The sequence below is a fragment of the Clarias gariepinus genome, chromosome 4, assembly GCF_024256425.1.
Source record: "Clarias gariepinus isolate MV-2021 ecotype Netherlands chromosome 4, CGAR_prim_01v2, whole genome shotgun sequence".
Lineage (NCBI taxonomy): Eukaryota > Metazoa > Chordata > Actinopteri > Siluriformes > Clariidae > Clarias > Clarias gariepinus.
In genome coordinates this window covers 12,174,368-12,186,742 of record NC_071103.1, presented here as the reverse complement: position 1 = coordinate 12,186,742, position 12,375 = coordinate 12,174,368, and positions in this window count along the sequence as shown.

Here is a 12,375-nt window from a genome sequence, read left to right as displayed (position 1 = left end):
CAAGCCGCCTGTTCACTCAACCTTTCCGATCCCTCCTCCATATCATGCTGACATAGTAACGTCAGCATCTAACCAACTAATTGTTGAGAAAATCTATCCTAATTTGAATCCCACTAATCCTTTTGTGAGCTGCCCATCTGTGCCTGTCTCCCCTGTACCCACAAAACCGTGCTCACCTTCGTCGGAAGTGTGTGCCTCAGGAAAGGGAAAGACTCCCAAGAAGGTGTCAGGACGAACTTCTGACAGCCCTCTATCGGATGATCCCGAGGATACTGATGGTGAGGATGATGATAATTCGGACGATGAAGGTCCGGATGAGAGGTCTCACCCCAAACCTCGACAAGAAAACACTGCGTCTGTTTTCTCTATGGGACCAAAGGGTCCAAAAATCCTTTCACCATCCGTAAGCACGCTGAAGGACATTATTAAGATGCTCCCTTCTCCCAACAAACCTTTGCATTTTGTTGATATGCTGATAAAGGCTTCTAGGCACTGTCAGCTCGTGGGTGCGGATTACTGCTTTATTTTGCAATCGGTTTTGGGAGATGGGTACGATGAGGCTGATTTGATAAAAACAGTAAAATGCTTAGATCCTGAAAAAGACACATGGACTGTAGTGGTGAAACAGGAAGATGTAGAGGGTGGGGGAAGACGGAAAAAGAAGGAATATGACTTTCATTGGGGTAATTCTAATGAGGCTATGAAACTTTTAAAAGATGAGCTAACTACTTATCTTCTTGCACGTCAACAAGCTAGTCAAGATCTGTCACAGGTAACTAATTGTAGACAAGAGAAGAGTGAGACTACATCCAGGTTTCTGGAGCGGTTTCGAGAGACCTGGACCCTTTTGGGTGGTATGCCCCTCCCTGAAGAAAACCCTAACCCACTTTTCCTTACAACGTTCTTGAATAATTGTCGACCAGAAATCGTGAAAATTGTAAAGTTTCAATTGTCAGATCGTTCTACAATGACTATTAAAAAATTAGGTGAGCGTGTGAGAACACTAGAAGGAGATGGTATTTTAGAGAATAAACAAGTGGCATGTTTGTTTGTGGAAAGTGAAGGATACAGAGATGAAAAGAAGGGAGGTAGAGGAGGCCGAAGAGGCCGTGGAAGAGGTAGAGGAGGTCTGCAGGGTCAGAGTGTACCCCGTAGATCTGGTTATTGTTATTATTGTTATAAAGAAGGTCATTGGGCTCGTGAATGTCACACGAAGGCCCGAGATGAGGGACGTAGTGGACAAAATGTGTATAATCAATTGAATGATGCTAAGGAGGTGTTTTCTCCTAATCCTTCCCAGCAGCCACCACAGCGAGTACAACAACAACAACAGCAATATAGACCCAATCCCTTCTCAGGGATGCAGGTAGGAGCATATGATGCATAGGGATGCCCGCAGAGTTCCAGCCCCGCAATGTTACTTTGTACTTTCGAGTCACCTCAGGTTAATGAGTTGCCCTTTATAGAATTATGTATAGATGGTTCCGTATTCTCTTTCTTGGTTGATACAGGAGCCACAATGTCGTCTTTGGGTCGTGATTACGAGGGGCCGCTCTCAAATAAAAGTATTAGCTCTGTGGGAATTGAAGGGGTTGCTCAACGGAATTATTTTACTCCCCAGTTAACTGTAACATGTCCTTTAGATAAGGGAATTCATCTTTATCATCGTTTTGTTTGCATGCCTGATTGTCCTTTTAATCTGTTAGGTCGTGATTTAATGAGCAGGCTACACATGTCCCTGACTTTTTCTGGAGCGAAACTCACTGTTGAAGTGCCTGATTCAGTTTCTTTCTCCCACCTTACAAATATGCGTGTAAATAATTGTTTCCTTTCTTCACAGAACAGCTCTCTTCCTGCTGCCCTTGAATGTGTGCCAAGCAGTCTGTGGGCTGAACATAAGGATGAGGTGGGGTTAGTTCACTGTGTGCCTTATAAAGCTAAATTAAAACACTTGCAACCTGTGTACATCAAACAATATCCACTCTCTGAGGCCAAGGCTTCAGGAATAGATAAGATTTTAAGCTCACTGCTCAAGCAGGGTGTTGTTAAACCATGTGTAAGTTCTTATAACACACCTGTTAACCCAGTCTTGAAACCTGATGGTACGTGGAGATTTACACAAGATCTAAGAAAAATAAATGACATAATTATCCCTGTAGCACCTGTTGTGCCTGATGTGCTGTCCATTGTTTCTTCTATACCTTGTCATCATTCACATTTTTCTGTTATTGACCTTTGCTCTGCCTTCTTCAGTGTTCCTGTGGAAGAGCAGACACAGCCCTTGTTCGCCTTCACCCACAGGGGGCGTCAGTTCACCTGGTCTCGTCTTCCTCAAGGCTGTGTTGATTCTCCGGCTGTTTTTTCGGCTGTAGTAAGAGATGCACTTGGTGATCTAACTCTCCCCACTGATTCTGTTGTCCTATCTTATGCGGATGATCTACTGGTGTCCGCCGCTTCGCCTGCTGTCTGCGAAGAAGCCACCATTTGTCTCCTGAAACACCTGGCACAGAAGGGTTTCAAGGTATCAAAGACTAAATTACAGTTTTGCAGAGACACTGTAAAATACCTGGGTTTTGAGCTCTCCCAAGGCCAAAGAAGGCTCTCAAAGGAACGAATCCAGGTTATTCTCGACACTAAACGTCCAAGCACTAAACATGCTCTGATGGCTTTCCTGGGACTGATCAACTACTGTCGTCAGTGGATTCCTGACTGCTCATTTCATGATAAACGCATCAGGACGGCCATCTCACACAACGATCCGCTCCAACAACCTCTGACTGCTGAGATGGTTGAGGCATACAAGGAACTAAAAAAGGCCCTATGTTCCACTCCAGCACTGGGCCTGCCTAACTATCAGAAAACGTTCCATCTATATGCGTGTGAGCACGGGGGCCCCGCCTCTGCTGTATTGGCACAGGAGCATGGGGGGGGGATGAGACCATGTGCTTTCTTATCTAAAACTTTAGATGCTGTGGCACAAGGTTTGCCTGCCTGTCTCAGGGCTGTGGCCGCCTGTGCGGTGATGGTACAAGGTGCTGAGAAGATTGTTCTCTCTCATCCTTTAATTTTGTATTCTCCACATCAGGTTAAACAAGTGCTACAGAACCTTCAAACACAACATATGACGGCTCAGAGACGGTCTGGGTATGAGATTATCCTTTGTTCTACAAGTAACTTAGAGATAAAATCCACCTCTTCTTTTGACACCCTTGGATATGCTCTGGCACGCTTGATCAATGCACAGGACGACACGTTAGTAGATACAGATCATGACTGCTGTTCAGAGATCATTCACTCCACTAGTATACGCCCTGATCTGTCTTCTACTCCATTAGCAACTGGTGATACTCTGTTTGTAGATGGTTCTTGTTCAAAACCGTATGATGGGAAATTTCTTTGTGGTTATGCTGTGTGTGCATTGCCAGATATAACCATTGAAGCTTACTCTCTTCCTTTCTCATCTGCTCAGGCAGCTGAACTTTTTGCTCTAACTCGTGCGTGTGTTCTTTCTGAGGGAAAAGATGTTACTATATACACTGATTCTCGTTACGCTTTTGGTATCGCTCATGACTTTGGCCGCATCTGGCAATCCAGGGGTTTTCGTTCGGCTGAGGGTAAGCCAGTTTCTCATTCTTCTCTAGTTCAGGATTTGATAGACGCATGCCATCTACCTAGTACTCTCGCTATTGTAAAAACTAAGGGTCATTCTTCTGGGGACTCTATGGAAGTGCGAGGTAATTCTCTAGCTGATCGTATTGCTAAAAAAGCAGCTCAAAAGCAGATTTTCTTTCCTGACTCTGGTTCTGATTTGATCAATACATCCTTTCTTGCTAGCTCTTTGATTCCTCATGTAGATTTATGGTCTTTGCAAGCTTCAGCTACGCCAAATGATTCTTCTTTTTGGCAAGCTCAAGGTGCCTATGTTGCTTCTGATGGTTTATGGTATTGTGCTGATGGTCGTTTGTGCCTGCCGTCTCATTGTCTTCCGTTCCTCGTGCGCGAGTTCCACGGTGTTACACATCGCGCGCGAAGGGGGGTTAAGGACGATATGAAAAAACTCTTTTGCATAGCCAACATGCTTGGAACAATTGATTTATTAATATCTAGATGTTTGGTGTGTGCTCAGAATAATGTGACAAAGGGTTTAGGTAAACATGAAAGTCTTCCATTACCTACTGCCCCGTTTGCAGAGTGGCAAATTGATTTTACGCATATGCCTGCATGTGGCACATTCAAATATCTTCTGGTTTTGGTAGACAAGTTTTCTAGGTGGGTGGAAGCTTTCCCGTGTGCTCATGAGAATGCAAAGGTGGTGACCCAAGTTTTAGCGAAAGAAATAATACCTCGTTATGGCGTGCCTCATGCTATTGACTCAGATAAAGGAACACCTTTTACATCTCAGGTAACACAGAATTTGTGTAAATATCTTTCACTGTCCTGGTATTTTCACATTCCTTATCATCCACAGTCATCAGGTATAGTAGAAAGAACAAATAGGACACTGAAAGAAAAATTGACTAAAGCAATGCAAACCATGGGAAGTAAAAACTGGGTTGATCTGTTACCTGCTGTTCTAGCTGAAATGAGAATGACACCAAGAAAAGACGTGCACATGTCCCCACATGAAATTATATTTGGCAGACCCTTTCCCGTGCCATGGAGGAAAGGTAAACCCGCGATAGGAACAACTGATCTTGATGTACATATTGCTGAATATTCTGCTGCTCTGATAGATACTCTAACTAAACATTATGAACAAATTGCTGATGTGACTCCAATACCCTCAACAAAACCCACACATCCTTTTAATGTGGGAGATACTGTTTTGGTAAAATCTTTGACCCCCAGAAAACTGGGAGATTGTAAATATGATGGACCAGCAGAAATAATCGCAATTACTCGTACTGCTGTCTTAACTGATCTTTTTCCACAGTGGATCCATGCTACTAGGCTGAAGAGATGTCCTGTCGGCGTGAGACCAAAGGATGAATAAATGTGTGTGTATTATTATCTTTCTGTCTCTGTGATTTTTGTTTCCTAGACTAAAGACGTGCTGCAGTGATGTCCAACCCGTGATGTGGCATAGAGAGAGTGACGTGACACAGAGGAATCGTCTGGGGTTGCCACTGAACGACTTTACTTCTGCTATTAGTGTAGCATTTCTGGTGGTGTCTTAGCGCCTCGTAAGGTGGGACGAGTGCAGATTGGGCGTGCCCGCACTCTGAGCACTGTATCGTCAAGAAAGGCAATAGTTTACCACTAGTAGTTATTTATGAGTTTGCACTCAACTTGTTATATTTCTGTGTATTTTTTTGATCACACTCCATCCTGTAGAGTTTGTAGAACAGCACTAGGAGTAGAGTGGAAACCTCTCCTGCCTTAGGATGAAGTTTCTTTTTGTCCTCCTAATCTTGAACAAGGGATTGTTGTACATAGTGCAACCTCATCCACATGATAATGTTTTTTGGAGATTCGCTAATTGGACCGCTAAGCAATATACCAATGAGTCTTGTTATGTGTGCCAACATTTCCCTTCCGCTGTAGGACAGACGTCACTGAGACCCCTACCTGGTAATGAATCAGCTCTCTTAGTAGCTGCACGAGTTTGTATTAGTTCCTACTGTCGAAATGGTACTCAGTATATTAACTCTAACCTGACACATAGCTTATTTTTGAATCAAACAGGGTCTGACTGGTGGTGCAGGCTGATGCACTACGATCATAATTTCTCAAACCCTTGTGACTATTCACTTAGTGCTTTAGATATTAGCCTCCTCCGCTTCAGCACGAGGAAAAGAGCTCTCGTCACTGCTTTCCAGGTCTTCACTTTGCCCAATTTTAAATATCCTTACTGCTTTATAGGAAATGGCTCTGTATTTCTTGGAAACATGCATCTAGATATGTGTAGTGAAGCATATTTTCCCTATTCTCCAGATCGTTCTTGTCCTGAAGGTAATTGCTCAGTAATCCACCCTGGCCCCCGTGGGACCATTAATCACTATTCAGATTGGTATTGGGTTTGTGATAAGGCTGTTTACATTTTCCTCCCTGCTAACTGGGCTGGAATTTGTGCCCCTTCTCAATTTAGAGGCTCTTTTACACTGGTCACACGAAACCCTCGTGGAACCCAACATCATGCTCGCCTTAAGCGAGATAGTGATCCATTCCCTCCCCCTGATCATCAGTTACAGATTAAGGCAGTTAAATTTTGGCATGCTTTTTTTCCTCAATATGGTGTGACTGAGTTACGGAATCAGATTGAGGTAACACATTACAGGTTAGCTACTTTTGTTAATGCCACTAATATTGCTGTAGAAGGTATTAAAGGGGAATTAACTGCTCTTCGACTGACCACGGTACAGAATAGAATGGCCCTTGATTTAATCCTCGCAGAGAAGGGGGGTGTTTGTGCTATGGTAGGTGATAGTTGTTGTACATACATTCCAGCTAATGATGATGAACATGGAAAGATTTCTACTGCTTTGGAAAAGATGCGCGAGGTTGCTTCTCAGTTAAAGGATGATGAAAAGGGTCAAGTAGGTTGGGGAGTTTGGTATACTTTGTTTGGTCAATGGGCTCCTTATCTCTCCCTTGTCGTACCGGTTTTGTTTATTTTATTGTTGTTGTGTTTTTTAGGTCCATGCATTTTTCGCTGTGTGCAAAATCTTTTGTACAAGTATGTTTCAGGTTATGTTCCTGCGCCGCGTCCGATGACCTATTATCCGCCAGCGACTTCTTGAAGGCTCTGAGTTTTATTCAACAATATTTCTTATGAATAAAAGGGGGGAATTGTAGGGAATATTTGATTTTTAGTATGTTTCATTGTATTCTGTGTGCATGAGAACAGAGTGACTTTCTTCCTGTTCTCACGACATAAGCTGTGCTTTCAATAAACACATCCTATGGAAGTTTATGTCAAAGGTCGTAAAACTGTTAAACGCTCGTAAATGTAGAGCTACTCCTAAATTTATGTTCTTCCTTACCTTATCTGTTAAAAGCATTCCAGACTGGATGTAAACACTCCTGCATCCACCTTTTCTTTGGTTCTTTGTGTGTGTGCGTATATATACTCCTGTCTCCCACAATAAACTTTGAACGTCTCACTGAGCACTGACTTGTGTGTATCATTGAGGGGTTCCCTGGATCCAGGCGGGACAAGCAGAATACAGGCTGAGCACTGAGTAGACAAAAGGAGGTCTACCAAAATTCAAGAAATCCTTACAAACAGAAAATGTTATGTTAAAATGTTTAAGTTAATATGTTCATTTTGTTATTAGAGGCTCAGCTACAAAACAGTAGGAAATCCAGTGCTGCAGTCACAAGTCCTCAAAGAGCACCTGTCTGCATCAGCTGAGGCCATGACCGTCTTCATGATAAAATGTAACTGTTTATGATCACCACATGCATCCCAAGCAGACAACACAGTGCCTCCATGCAAAGAGATCTCCAACCAGAAGCAGGGCTCCTGAATGAGACAGTCCAGAGGACAGAGGGGGTCTGGATCACTGGCGGCTCATGAGCAGCATGTGTAGCTCAGAGAGAGAGAGAGAGTGAGACAAAGAAGAGAAAAAAAGAGAAGAGATACACACACCTCTGTTTGCTAAAAATCTTATTTTCCCTAAATAAATTCATACAGATCTGGCAATTAAAAATGCACGTTTCGAGAAAAGGTATCCCGCGACTTGCCGCGGCTGCGCTCGGCAAGCTGTTAAATACCCTTTATTACCCGTAGGGGGCAGTCGTGTTTCAGTCTGAAGTATTGTGTGTCTACTGAAGCCGAAAATGTGTTATCTCTCTTAGGCACCCATTGACAGCAAGCGACAGAACTCATAAACGTGTCAAGCTCAAACTGTAAATACTGATTTGTATTTATTCTTTATTTTCTTTTCTCCTTCAATGATGATACTTATTTAACTGCGCTTTCTACATTCAGTTTTATTATTATTAGTAGTAGTAGTGCTCCGAATTTATTATTATTGTTATTATTATTATTATTATTATTGTAACGCACCCGCGCGTGTAAAAAGCCTCAAACAATATTGTTCTATTGTGTTCATGCACTTCAAATATACACTAAACAATAAACGCTGCCTTTTGCAAAGTGAAAGTCAGTTGCGCGTACGGCTTTTTGATCAAAAGGCTGATAAACGCGTGCGCAGGTATAAGCAGATTTATCGATAAAACTACAGACATGACATAAAACGAACACAAAAATATATGCTACTCGCTGAATACAACGCGACAGGACGCAGAATCCTCAGGCTTTGACTGCGCTTTGTCCATTCATAGTAGTAGTAAAAATGATGGGTTTCTGTTAACACATCGTTGGGTTGTTTATGCTGGGTCAAAATTCTGTGTTATTTTGGGTGCTTTAATCACACTGTTTGGGTTGCTTTTGCTATGAATACTAAAAGTGCAGCATGAGTAAACACAAAAAATGGAAAAAGAAACTTCTCCGTTTTCTCCCTTTTGTTCCGATGTTTATGCAGTAAACCTATGGGTGAACATGATGATTTAAGAATTTAATAAAATATGAACATATATATAAGTGCCATTTTAATTCAAATCCAACATTTTAATGGTTAGTAATTGGTGCATGGGCATCAACTAGCACGTTCTGTTATATTCCATTGTCATTCATATTGCTGTAGTTTTAGAGCCCTTTACTTAAGCATTCGCTAGTTAGTAAGTAAGCAAATGAAAGAGAAGTGAATAAATAGCTTTAAATGGTACTTCAGCATAGTAAAAGTACCCTAGCATGAGTTGATATATAATGAAAATATTATGTATAAAGAAAATCTAATTTATATATTTGTGTTTAATTAAATTCTTAACATTTTAATGGTTACTGTTTGTCTGCAAGAACATCCATGGCTTAAAAATCCACCAAACAAAGATAAAGTGTTTGTTGGGAGCAGGAGCAACACAACGCACAGGTGCTCAACCTGGTGAGACGCAGGAGGAGCCTGGCCCGGAGTCACCCCACAGTGCCCGGAACCTCCAAGTGCTGTCGACTAATCCCTTAAACATCAAGTCAAATCGGAGGCGGATTAAATGGCCTGCAGCCACCATGACGTCACTGTTGACCAAATGCTGGGGATAACAACAAAAGGAGAGGCTGACCGGAAACTTCAAGTTATGACTACAATCATTGTCAGCATTGCAGCTGAACGGTTTGGTGAGGAGGAGAAGCGAAGGACTTCTTACATGAAAAATCAGAGAGCAGCGAAGATACATGACATCAGGAAGGAGATGAAAGCTCTGAAGTCCCAGTATAAGGGGGCAGGAGAGGAGGGACGCATTGGACTTGCCCAGTTAATGTGCATCCTCCGGAAGAAGATTAGGGTTCTCCGCCGGGCAGAGTGGCATAGGAGGCGACGACGCGAGAGGGCACGCAGACGAGCAAGCTTTATTGCCAACCCTTTCAAGTTCACTAAAGAGCTGCTGGGGCAGAAGCGCAGTGGAAGACTTGGCTCTTCTCAGGAAGAAATTAACCATCACCTCACACAGATGTACAGTGACTCCTGTAGAATGCATGACCTGGGAGAGTGTAACACTCTCATAGATCCACCAGAACCAGAGGTGCAGTTTAATACATCAGATTTCCAGTAACGGAAGTCAGAGAGGTTGTACACAAAGCAAGGGCGAGTTCTGCTCCGGGACCTAGTGGCACTTCATACAAAGTGTACAAGTACTGTCCCAAACTCCTACAGTGTCTGTGAAAAATTTTGCGAGTCTTCTGGAGGAAGGGAAAGATCCCAGATCAATGGCGAGTGGCAGAAGGGGTGTGGATTCCAAAGGAGGAAAACTCCACCCATTTAGGCCAGTTCCGCATTATCTCCTTGCTGTGTGTGGAGGCAAAGATCTTCTTTAGTACCATTTCCAAGAGGCTGTGCACCTACCTTACAAAGAACAAATACATTGATACATCAGTGCAGAAGGGCGGCATATCAGGTATGCCGGGCTGTGTGGAGCATACTGGTGTGGTGTCACAGCTAATTCGGGAGGCCAGAGAGAACAAAGGCAACCTGTCAGTGTTATGGCTTGACCTAGCAAATGCGTTCGGCTCCATTCCACCCAAGTTAGTCCAGCTCACTCTGATAAAACATCATGTTCCAAACAGGTGCAGAGACCTCATAGCTGATTACTACAACAATTTCAGAGTGAGGGTCTCTTCAGGAACAACCACATCAGTTTGGCATAAGGTGGAGATAGGTATCATCACATCTCTGTGATGCTGTTCTCCCTGGCCATGAATATGCTGACCAAGTCCGCTGAGTCAGAATGCAGAGGGCCCCGAATGAATTCTGGACAACGGCAGCCATCCATCAGGGCGTTCATGGATGACCTAACAGTCACGACAGAATCAGTGCCCGGCTGCCAATGGTTTCTAAAGGGACTTGAGAAGCTAATGGAATGGGCCCGGATGCATTTCAAACCTTACAAATCAAGGTCTATGGTGTTGAAGAAAGGCAAGGTGGATGATAAGTTCCGGTTTTACATCAAAGGTACAGCCATACCAACAATCTCAGAGAAGCCAGTCAAGAGCTTGGGCAAGGTTTTTGACAGCTCTCTGAAAGACTCATCATCTATCCAGTCAACTTGTGCTGAGTTGGATGGCTGGCTGAAATCTGTGGACAAGTCTGGTCTACCTGGAAAGTTCAAAGCCTGGGTCTACCAGCATGGCATCCTTCCCAGAATCCTGTGGCCCCTCCTCTTCTATGCTGTTCCAATTTTTACTGTTGAGATCCTAGAGAGAAAAGTCAGCAACCACCTGCGGAGATGGCTTGGGTTACCAAAGAGCCTGAGCAGCATCGCACTTTATGGGCATAACAACATACTGCAGCTGCCCTTCAAATCCTTGGAAGAGGAACTCAAGGTAACGAAGGCTAGAGAAGTGTTGCAGTACAGGGACTCTAGTGATCCAAAGGTGGCTAAAGCTGGGATCCAAGTGAGGACAGGCAGGAAGTGGAGGGCAGAGGAGGCAGTCCAGGAGGCTGAGGCAAGGCTACGGCATAGGAGCCTGGTGGGAGCGGTCTCAAAAGGCAGAGCTGGCTTAATAATAGATTTATTTATTTGTAGGCGCCTTTCATAACACTCAAGGACACCTTACACACCATAATAAAAAAATAAAAAAAAAATATTAATAATAATAATAAAATAAAATAAATAAATAAATAAAAAAACAACGACAATAGTAAAGGACAATATACAAGCAATGCAGTGTTAAAAGTATGTCTGCCTAAAGAGATGTGTTTTTAAACGGGATTTGAAAACAGAAATAGAGTTACTATTCCGGATATCAAGAGGTAGTAGATTCCACAGGTAAGGGGCAGCGTAGCTAAAAGCTCGAGATCCCATGGTTGCCAAACGCATACGAGGAAGAACCAAATTTGGTGACGATGATGATCTCAGATTTCTTGAAGGAGTATAGGTTAGGAGAAGATCTGTTAAATATGACGGAGCCAGATTATGTAATGCCTTATAAACAAAAAACAGAATTTTATAATGTATGCGCTGTTGTACAATTCCAATTTAGTCTTTCTAATAGAATATTATGGGAGATGGTGTCAAATGCTGAGGTTAAATCAAGAAGTATTAAAATAGACAGAAGTCCTGAATTAGCTGCTACCAGAAGATCATTGGATATTCTGACAAGGGCAGTCTCAGTACTATGCTGAGGACGGAAACCTGATTGAAATTGTTCATATAATTTATTAATTGACAGGTGATCATGTACCTGTGCTGAAACAACCTTCTCTAGGATTTTTGATAAGAATGGCAGATTTGAAATTGGACGAAAATTATCAAAATTGTTTGGATCAGCACCTGGTTTCTTGAGTATAGGAGTTATTAATGCAGTTTTAAAGAGATTGGGGACGATGCCAGAAGTCAGAGAAGAGTGGATGATCTCAGTGATGAATGGTAAGAGAACCGGAAGACAAACTTTGACTAATTGAGTTGGAAGAGGGTCTAATTGACAGGTAGTTGGTTTCGATTTCCGAATAACAGAAGCGATCTCATCAGCTGTAGGTAGTTTAAAAGAAGAGAGAGGAGAGTTGAATACATGTGAAAGAGTGAAGGAAAAAGGAACTTGAAGAGGATTAGAAACGAACAGAGATTTCTGCCATTGTCTCCCTGTTTTACGAAAGGACATTGTGGCAAAGCGATCCAAAGCCACCGTAGTTTCATCAGTGACAATGATGTTGTGAAATTTTTCCTCTTCATTGATCCATGTCTGAGCTTGTTTTAAGACTAACACAAAAAACATAGACATGTATGCTTTACATCTACCAAATAGATGTAGTGGAACCTTGGATAATTTATTTCGGAAGCGACTCGTATTCCAAAACACTCGAAAACCAAATTTAATTT